This window comes from Salmo salar, chromosome 06 (genome assembly GCF_965601325.2).
Source record: "Salmo salar chromosome 06, fSalSal1, whole genome shotgun sequence".
Taxonomy (NCBI): Eukaryota; Metazoa; Chordata; class Actinopteri; order Salmoniformes; family Salmonidae; genus Salmo; species Salmo salar.
In genome coordinates, this window is record NC_138296.1 from 55119629 (window position 1) to 55130128 (window position 10500).

Below are 10500 nucleotides of genomic sequence, written 5' to 3' on the forward strand. Positions count from 1 at the left end.
CTTTTGCTAGTCCTCCTGGTTTTGACCCTTGACTGCCTTGACTCTGAAAAGTGCTGCCTGATGATACTGCCTGCTCTGACCTCTGTACCTCCTGGACTCTGACCTTGTTAATGTTCTTTTGCCTGTCCATAACCATTCTCTTGACTGCTCCTTGGATTATAATAAATATCAGTGACTCGAACCATCTGCCTCCCGTGTCTGCATCTGGGTCTCACCCTGTGCCCTTAGATCAACTATTGTTATAAGCTCATGAGGAATTTATATGTTATATTCTTCAAGAATCAATGGATATACAGTACCAGTCAAAGGTTTGGACACACCTACTCATTCAAGGGGTTTTCTTTATTTTTACTATTCTCTACATTGTAGAATAATAGTGAAAACATCAACACTATGAAATAACACATATGGAATCATGTAGTAACCAAAAGAGTGTTAAACAAATACAAATATATTTTGGATTCTTCAAAATAGCCACCCTGCCTTGATGACAACTTTGCATATTCTTGGCATTCTCTCAACCAGCTTCATGAGGAATGATTTTCCAACAGTCTTGAAGGTGTTTCCACATATGATGAGCACTTGTTGGCTGCTTTTCCTTCATTCTGCGGCCCAACTCATCCCAAACCATCTCAACTGGGATGAGGTCGGGTGATTGTAGATGCCAGGTCATCTGATGCAGCACTCCATCACTATCCTTGTTCAAATAGCCCTTACACAGCCTGGAGGCATGTTTTAGGTCATTGCCCTGCTGAAAAACAAATGAGAGTCCGACTAAGCGTAAACCAGATGGGATGGCGTATCGCTGCAAAATGCTGTGTTAGCCATGCTGGTTAAGTGTGCCTTGAATTCTAAATAAATCACAGACAGTGTCACCAGCAAAGCACCCCCACACCATCACACCTCCTCCATGCTTCACGGTGGGAACCACACATGCAGAGATAGCCTGAGGTCAAGGTCAGGTTAAGTGATAATGTAATATCACCAATACGTAATTATGATAATATTACGTATTGGATCACTAAAAAAATGCACATTTTACATTACCATGTAGTTTACCAATTAAATGGTCTGACGGAAATGTGGACATACTCGGTATACAAATCCCAAAAGAAAGAAATGATCTCACTCCAATAAATTTTTATAGAAAGTTTGCAAAAATAGATAAGATCTTGCTACCATGGAAAGGAAAATACCTGTCTATTTGTGGAAAAAATCACCCTGATTAACTCTTTAATCATATCACAGTTTACCTATTTGCTTATGGTTTTGCCTACACCTAGTGACCTGCTTTTTAAATTATATGAACAAAAAAATATTCAATTTTATTTGGAACGGCAAGCCAGATAAAATTAAAAGGGCCTATTTATATAATGAATATGAATTCGGAGGGCAGATATTATTAAATATTAAAGCATTAGACCTCTCACTAAAGGCATCAGTCATACCAAAGTTATACTTAAATCCAAACTGGTTTTCTAGTAAATTGGTACGAATGTCTCATCCTATGTTCAAGAAGGGCCTTTTTCCCTTTTTTCAGATTACACCTGCCCACTTTCGGTTGTTTGAAAAGGAAATAATCTCCAAAATATCTTTATTTTTTAAACAAGCCTTAGAAAGTTGGTTGCAATTTCAGTTTAATCCACCTGAAAAGACAGAACAAATAATACAACAAATATTGTGGTTAAATTCAAATATAGTAATTGATAAAAAAACTGTATTTTTCAAAGAAATGTTTAAAAAAGGTATAATTTTTGTGAATGATATTATAAATAGGACTGGTGGAGTGATGTCACACATGCAGCTAACACAGACATATGGAAATGTCTGCTCTACCCAAAATTACAACCAATTAATTGCAGCATTACCACAAAAATGGAAGAGGCAAGTAGAAGGGGAAAAAAATAAGGAATTTGTATGTCGGCCCTGTATTAAAGAACATAAATGGTTAAAGAACAGTGTGATAAATAAAAACATATACCAATTTCATTTAAGGACCAAAAAACTGACAGCTGTGCCATATAAATTGCAAAATAGTTGGGAAAAGATTTTCGATGTACCCATTCCATGGCACATGGTTTATGAATTGATACGCAAAACAACGCCGGATTCAAAACTTCGAATTTTTCAATTAAAATTACTATACAAAATTCTTGCAACTAATAGAATGTTATATATATGGGGGATACAATCTTCCCAGCTCTGCAGATTCTGCTGTGAGGAGGCAGAGTCCTTAAATCATTTATTTTGGTATTGCCCATATGTAGCTCGTTTTTGGTCACAGGTCCAGGAATGGCTGAAGAATTGCAACATTTGCCTAGAATTAACGCTGCAGATAGCAATACTGGGTGATTTGAAAAGCCATAGTCAATCAATCAATAATATAATAATTATTTTAGCAAAAACATTTATTTTTCATTTACAATCTGTAGAAGCTATGAGAATAGAAAGGTTCAATTGTTTTGTGAAGAATCACAGCACAGTTGAAAAATATATGGCAAATAGAAATCCGAATTGGATGATGTTGAGAGATAGATGGGAGGGGTTGAACGGAGCTGAAGGGTGGGACTAATAACAGGATAAACAATGTAAAACATACGGAGTCTGTAAAATGTATATAGGTTCAGAACTTTTGTGATTTAGCACAGTTACAAATTGAAATCAAACTGGATGGACATCAGAAATAGAGGAAGGACTAAAAACAAGCAAAAAATAACTATTGTAAAATAGACTGTGTCTGTAAAATGTGTATAAGATGTATAAACTGAAGGTAAAAGCCGAAGTGTTTATTAGTTTACTCCAATTGGGGTAGTTTGCGGGGAATAATAATAAAGGTATATTCTTTAAAAAAGTCTGTATATATGAATGCATATATATATATATATATATGTATATTTACCCCAAAAATATATGGGGGATTGGAAATTATGCAGACAATTACATTGATGGAAGCAATATTCTTTACGCAATATTAAGCTGACCAAAGTATTATTTTTGCAATAGCATACATTAAATGTATTAATTTCACTGCTGGAATGTTGCAGTCAGAATGACTGCTCATTAGTTTAAAAAGGGGGGGGGGGGGGGGTGTCCCTCGAGGGCCAGCGGTTCTAGTGTTAAGCCGAGTCCTGAACTAAAAAGCACCTTTGGTGAGTCTCCATTGAGCATGCTTTTTAGTCCAGGACTAGGGCTAATCAGTGGCTGGGAAACTGGCCCATACATTTTGTCCAACAGCTTTTTGCACACACACTGCACCTGTGCTTATAAGACATGATTCAGTAACAAAATCTGATGCAATTTGTCTGGGGAAATTGACATTGCATCCCAAATCTGACCACAGGGTGTTCAACTGGAGCAGTGAAATTCTCTCAAATACTGATTTCAGCCAGACACAGTTCATTGCCTTGAAAATAGCAAAACATTTGCTCAATTTTAGCTCAAGAGACGAAAGCAGAAAAAAATTATGGTATAGGGCTTGAGTTTGCCATTTCAGAGAGAATGACCATAACAAGACAATTTACGGGATAGGACGGAGTCTCCCTCAGCAAACCCTTAATGCCCAGTCTAGGCCATAGACCAGTGTTTCCCAAGCCTTGTCCTGGGGACCCAAAGGGGTACATTTTAGTTTTTGCACTAGCACTAACACACCTGATTCAAAATAAAGTTTGATGATGACTTGATTTGTTGAGTCAAGTGTGTAAGTGCTAAGGCAAAAACAAAAATGTGCACCCGTTTTGCTCCCCAGGACCAGAATTGGGAAGCACTTCCCTAGACCCAGTGCTTCTCAATCCTGGTCCTAGGGAGCCAAAGGGGGTGCACACCAAAACTCACCGAGTCCATCTTCATGCAGGTGCCGAAGTCAGCCAGCTTGAGGTGGCCATTTTGGTCTAGCAGTATGTTGTCTGGTTTCACGTCACGGTGGATGAAACCCATAGAGTAAATGGTATCTAGAGCCAGCACCACCTCGGGAGTGTAGAATCGGACCCACTTCTCCGGCATGTCATAGTTCATGGTCAAGGTGACCAGGTCTCCACCAACAGGTCCCAGAGGTGCTCAATGGGATTGAGATCCGGGCTCTTCGCTGGCCATGGCAGAACACTGACATTCTTGTCTTGCAGGAAATCACGCACAGAATGAGCAGTATGGCTGGTGGCATTGTCATGATGGAGGGTCATGTCAGGATGAGCCCGCAGGAAGGGTACCACATGAGGGAGGAGGATGTCTTCCCTATAATGCACAGCGTTGAGATTGCCTGCAATGACAACAAGCTCAGTTCGATGATGCTGTGACACACCGCCCCAGATCATCTTCAAATCGATCCTGCTCCAGAGTACAGGCCTCGGTGTAACGCTCATTTCTTCAACGATAAACGCGAATCTGACCATCACCCCTGGTGAGACAAAACCGTGACTCGTCAGTGAAGTGCACTTTTTGCCATTCCTGTCTGGTCCAGCGACGGTGGTTTGTGTCATATGCGACGTTGTTGCCGGTGATGTCTGGTGAGGACCTGCCTTACAACAGGCCTACAAGCCCTCAGTCCAGCCTCTTGCAAACAGTCTGAGCACTGATGGAGGGATTGTGCGTTCCTGATGTAACTTCGGCAGTTGCTGTTGCCATCCTGTACCTCGGATGTACCGATCCTGTGCAGGTGTTGTTAAACGTGGTCTGCCACTGTGAGGACGATCGGCTGTCCGTCCTGTCTCTCTGTAGCGCTGTCTTAGGCGTCTCACAGTACGGACATTGCAATTTATTGCCCTGGCCACATCTGCAGTCCTCATGCCTCCTTGCAGCATGCCTAAGGCACCTTCACGCAGATGAGCAGGGACCCTGGGCATCTTTCTTTTGGTGTTTTTCAGAGTCAGTAGAAAGGCCTCTTTAGTGTCCTAAGTTTTCATAACTGTGACCTTAATTGCCTACCATCTGTAAGCTGTTAGTGTCTTAACGACCGTTCCACAGGTGCATGTTCATTAATTGTTTTTGGTTCATTGAACAAGCATGGGAAACAGTGTTTAAACCCTTTACAATGAAGATCTGTGAAGTTATTTGGATTTTTACGAATTATCTTTGAAAGACAGGGTCCTGAAAAAGGGACGTTTCTTTTTTTGCTGAGTTTATATCACAACAATGATTGCTTCACATTAAGAGTAAGTGAGAGGAGTGTGTGTGTGTATCCTGTATAAAATAAATAGAAATACTGAGCGACATTTATTGGGAAATTATATTATTTTCTACTAATACCATTGCTCAGAGAAAAAAATAACTAAAACATAACTTTTAAATATTTTGTGCACCCTCCCCTTATGAGGATAACATTGCCTAGCCTTTTTCTATAATGTTTTTATTAGATTGAAGAACACATGGGGAGGGATCTTAGACCATTAATCCATATAACATTTGTACATATCCCTGATATCCTTCGGTATCACGTATGGACTGCCCTCTTCATTTTCTCTGGGCTAGGTGGGACGTGACCTTCCCACACTATTCAACAGCCAGTGAAATAGCATGGCGCGAAATACAAAACAGCAAAAATCTCACAATTTCATTTTCTCAAACAATCAACTATTTTACACCATTTTAAAGATAAGACTCTCGTTAATCTAACCACATTGTCCGATTTCAAAAAGGCTTTACGGCGAAAGTATAAAATTAGATTATGTTAGGACATAAACTTCACAAGAAAATCACAGTAATTTTTCAAGCAAGGACATGCATCACAAAAACCAAAAGTACAGCTAAAATATTCACTAACCTTTGATGATCTTCATCAGATGGCACTCATAGGACTTCATGTTATACAATACATGTATGTTTTGTTCGATAAAGTTCATATTTATATCAAAAACAGCATTTTACATTGGCGCGTGATGTTCACAAAATGTATTCCCACCAAAACTTCCGGTGAATGTACACATCAATTTACCAAAATACTCATCATAAACCTTGATAAAATTTACAAAAGTTATTGAAAGAATTATAGATACACTACTCCTTGACGCAACCGCTATGTCAGATTTCAAAATAGCTTTATGGAGAAAGCACATTGTTCAATATTCTGAGTACATAGCTCAGCCATCGAAGCAAGCTATACAGCTACCCGCCAAGTTCTGGCATCAACAAAACTCTGAATTAGTATTATAAATATTCTCTTACCTTTGCTGATCTTCGTCAGAATACACTCCGAGGACTCCAACTTCCACAAGAAATGTTCGTTTTGTTCGAAATACTCCATATTTATGTCCAAATACCTCCGTTTTGTTTGTGCGTTCAGATCACTATCCAAAAGCATAACGCGCGAGCGCTGTACCAGAGACGAAAAGTCAAAATGTTCCATTACCGGTCATAGAAACATGTCAAACGTTGTTTACAATCAATCCTTAGGGTATTTTTTTACATAAAACGTCAATAATATTCCAACCTGGACAATAGCGTATTCATTCAAGAAGAAAAAGAAGGAGGGGCACTCTGTCGGGCTCGCGCATCACCAAGCCCTTTGTCCTCAGGCAGTCCACTCATTGACTGAGCTACTATTCTCTGCCCAGTAACAGGAGAATGATGGAAAAACTTTCTGAAGGCTGTTGACAGCCAATGGAAGCCTTAGGAAGTACAACGTGACCCCACAGACCCTGTAGTTTCGATAGGGATTCAAAAGAAGAACTACAATTCTCAGATTTCCACATTTCCTGATTGGATTTTTCTCAGGTTTTTGCCTGCCATATGAGTTCTGGTATACTCACAGACATCATTCAAACAGTTTTAGAAACTTCAGAGTGTTTTCTATCCAAATCTACTAATAATATGCAAATATTTGATTCTGGGCCTGAGTATTAGGCAGTTTACTCTGGGCATGCTTTTCATCCGAAATCGAAAATACTGGCCCCTATACCCTAAAAAGTAAAAAACAACAACAATTGTATTGGTTTTCAATGTGGTTCAAGTCCGGAGACCATTGCAAAATGTTGATCATAATTGAAGTAAGCATACGCCGAATAAAACACCTGGATTTCTGAGTAATCTGTCAAATGATTAGGACATGTAAACAGCTTAAATCAGCATTCCAGCTGTGTATTTGATCTGCACACGTGCCAACACCGGTTATCGCAAGCCTCCTCCTATTATGTGCAAGTAAAGTACGCATCTTATAATTACATTTCACATACAAACCTTCTATGTCCAAACTCAGAATCAAATAAGTCTTAGCAAAAATAACATGGTTACTGTGGTACAACATTTATTTTGTTTGGCGATTTTCAGTATTTATCAAAGTCCCATCAGTAGCCTGATTTCAGATGTGTCCATGTAAACTGGATGATTAGGGAAATCGTTCTTCTTGCAAAGCATTATTGTTTTCATGTAACCGTGCTCACTGTGTGATACACCGACCAATAGAAAGAAAATATTAAGATGGGCAAAAGAACACAGACACTGGCACAGACACAGACACAAGGCCAGCATCCCGGAGTCGCCTCTTCACTGTTGACATTGAGACTGGTGTTTTGCGGGTACTATTTAATGAAGCTGCCAGTTCAAATTAAATGTATTTATTAAGCCCTTCTTACATCAGCTGATATCTCAAAGTGCTCGACAGAAACCCAGCCTAAAACCCCAAACAGCAAGCAATGCAGGTGTAGAAGCATGGTGGCTAGGGAAAAACTCCCAAGAAAGGCCAGAACCTAAGAAGAAACCCAGAGAGGAACGAGGCTATGTGGGGTGGCCAGTCCTCTTCTGGCTGTGCCGGGTGGAGATTATAACAGAACATGGCAAAGATGTTCAAATGTTCATAGATGACCAGCAGGGTCAAATAACAATAATCACAGTGGTTGTCGAGGGTGCAACAGGTCAGCACCTCAGGAGTAAATGTCAGTTGGCTTTTCATAGCCAATCATTCAGAGTATCTCTACCGTTCCTGCTGTCTCTAAAGAGTTGAAAACAGCAGGTCTTGGACAGGTAGCACAGTTGAGGACTTGTGAGGCGTCTGTTTCTCAAACTCAAATACCCTTGATAACATAACGTCCTGCAACCAACATAACAACACAGAAAACCACCATAATAAGACACATACACACAGCAGGATATGTACACACATGAATGTGGTGTACCACACACAGATCACCAAGCCCCTTCTCTTCACACAACACCTCAAAACACAAACACAGAATGAATATCTCTCAGACATACACACACACACTCACTCTCCGGACCTGTCTAAACATGTATCAATTACAAGGCACACAGAAGCAGCAAAACACAGAGGAAAGCCAGATGCACACAGCTAGACGTACAGACGTACATTATAGACAGGCAGTCACCTTGGAGAGGTAGACACACGCAAGCACTCACACAGAAGCAGACATTTGAATGTTTTTAATCTGTTTGTACAGTGTTTTCGGAAAGTATTCAGACCCCTTGACATTTTCCACATTTTGTTACGTTACAGCCTTATTCTAAAATAGATTTTTTTTAAATCATCTTCAGCAATCTACATACAATACCCCATAATGACAAAGAGGAAACAGGTTTTTTGAAATATTTGCAAATGTATATGAAACAGAAATACCGTATTGACAGTGGTGTAAAGTACCTAAGTAAAAATACTTTAAAGCACTACTTAAGTAGTTTTTGTTTACGTATATGTACTTTACAATTTATATTTTTGCCAACTTTTACTTTACTACATTCCTAAAGAAAATAATGTTATATTTCTCCATGCATTTTCCTTGACAACCAAATGTACTCATTACATTTTGACAGGAAAAGGGTCCAATTCACACACTTATTAAGAGAACATCCCTGGTCATCCCTACAACCTCTGATCTGGCGGACTCACTAAACACAAACGCTTCATTTGTAAATTATGTCTGAGTGTTGGAGAGCGCCCCTGGCTATCCGTCAATAAAAATAACAAGAAAATGGTGCAGTCTGGTTTGCTTAATATAAGGAATTTGAAATGATTTATACTTTTACTTTTGATACTACATTTTAGCAATTCCATTTCCTTTTGATACTTTTACTTGAGTCATTTTCTATTAAGGTATCTTTACTTTTACTCAACATTGGTAAATTATAATATTGTCATTCAAAGAATAATATATTATCATCTCGTAATTGCTACCGAATGGCCAGATCTCAAAATAACTTTACTGGGAAATCACATTTTGCAATAAAACGGGGTGCTATGCTAAGAACAATAAGCTATGCTATACAGTTAGCATCATCTAATATCGATAATAACATTGTAAATACCCCCTTACCTTTGATTATCTCCATCAGAAGGCACTGCCAGGCATCCCAGGTCCGGAACAAATGTGGTTTCTTTTGACAAAGTTCATAATTTATGTCCAAATAACACCAAGTAGTTAGCGTTCATTATGCTCCCACAAAACGTGGTGGGGGGGGGTGTAAAATCACGCCGAAAAGCTAAAAAAACCTAGTAAATAATCTATTTACGTTCGTTCAAACATGTCAAACGTTGTTTAGCATTAATCTTTTGGTCCATTTTTAACGTTAAACATCAGTAATATTTTCACACAACCTATCCTATGTCTAGATAAACAATTATGACAAACTCACGCTTCTCAGATTTATGCGCAGGCGCAAAAAAATGAAGTGACGACATGTCAACTACCTTGCATTCTAATTTGCTCTCTGTTTATCATAGACGCTTCAAACAACTTTATAAAGATCGTTGACATCTAGTGGAAGCCGTAGGTGTTGCGAAATGAATCCTTTCTCACTATGGTATCTATAAAACAATGACACTAAATAGTACAGTCACAAAATTCACATTTTTTTTTAAATCTATTTTTCACAGGTTTTTGCCTGCAATATGAGTTTTGTTATACTTACAGACACCATTCAAACTGTTTTAGAAAATTCAGAGTGTTTTCTATCCGAATGTGTTAATAATATGCATATCCTAGCTTCTGAGTTGGTGTAGGAGGCAGTTAAAAATGGGCACATATTTTTTTCAAAATTTCTCAATACTGCCCCTGAGCCCCAACAGGCTAAACAGCTTCTACCTCCAAGCCATAAGACTCCTGAACATCTAGTCAAATGGCTACCCAGACTACTCGCATTGCCCTCCCGCCCTCTCCCCTCCACTGCCACTCTCTGTTGTCATCTATGCATAGTCACTTTAATTAACTCTACCTACATGTACATACTACCTCAACTAACAGGTGGCCCCGCACATTGACTCTGTACCGGGACCCCCCTGTATATATTGCTATTTTTTACTGCTGCTCTTTAATTACATGTTATTTTTATCTCTTATTCTTATCCGTATTATTTGAAACTGCACTGTCGGTTAGGGCCTCGTAAGTAAGCATTTCACTGTAAGGTCTACACCTGTTGTATTCAGAGCACGTGAAGAATAACATTTGATTAAGTTTAGGCATTAACTCCGAATGGTTAAGGTAACTAACTTTATCGCTGGATTCAAACATGCAACGTTTAGAACCAGATGCTTATGCCCATCCGCCCTCCCCGTCCACAACATTC

At 39.1% G+C, this 10500-nt stretch overlaps 1 protein-coding gene across 1 annotated transcript in view; it reads right to left on the reverse strand.

Moving 5' to 3' along the window:
• Positions 1–10023, reverse strand: part of LOC106607561 (rho-associated protein kinase 2) — a 61854-nt gene extending 51831 nt beyond the window's left edge. The window contains exon 1 of the mRNA XM_014204611.3: positions 9252–10023. The gene's annotated coding sequence lies outside the window, so the exon portion shown is untranslated. The remainder of the gene's footprint in view (positions 1–9251) is intronic.
• Positions 10024–10500: the final 477 nt, after the last annotated feature.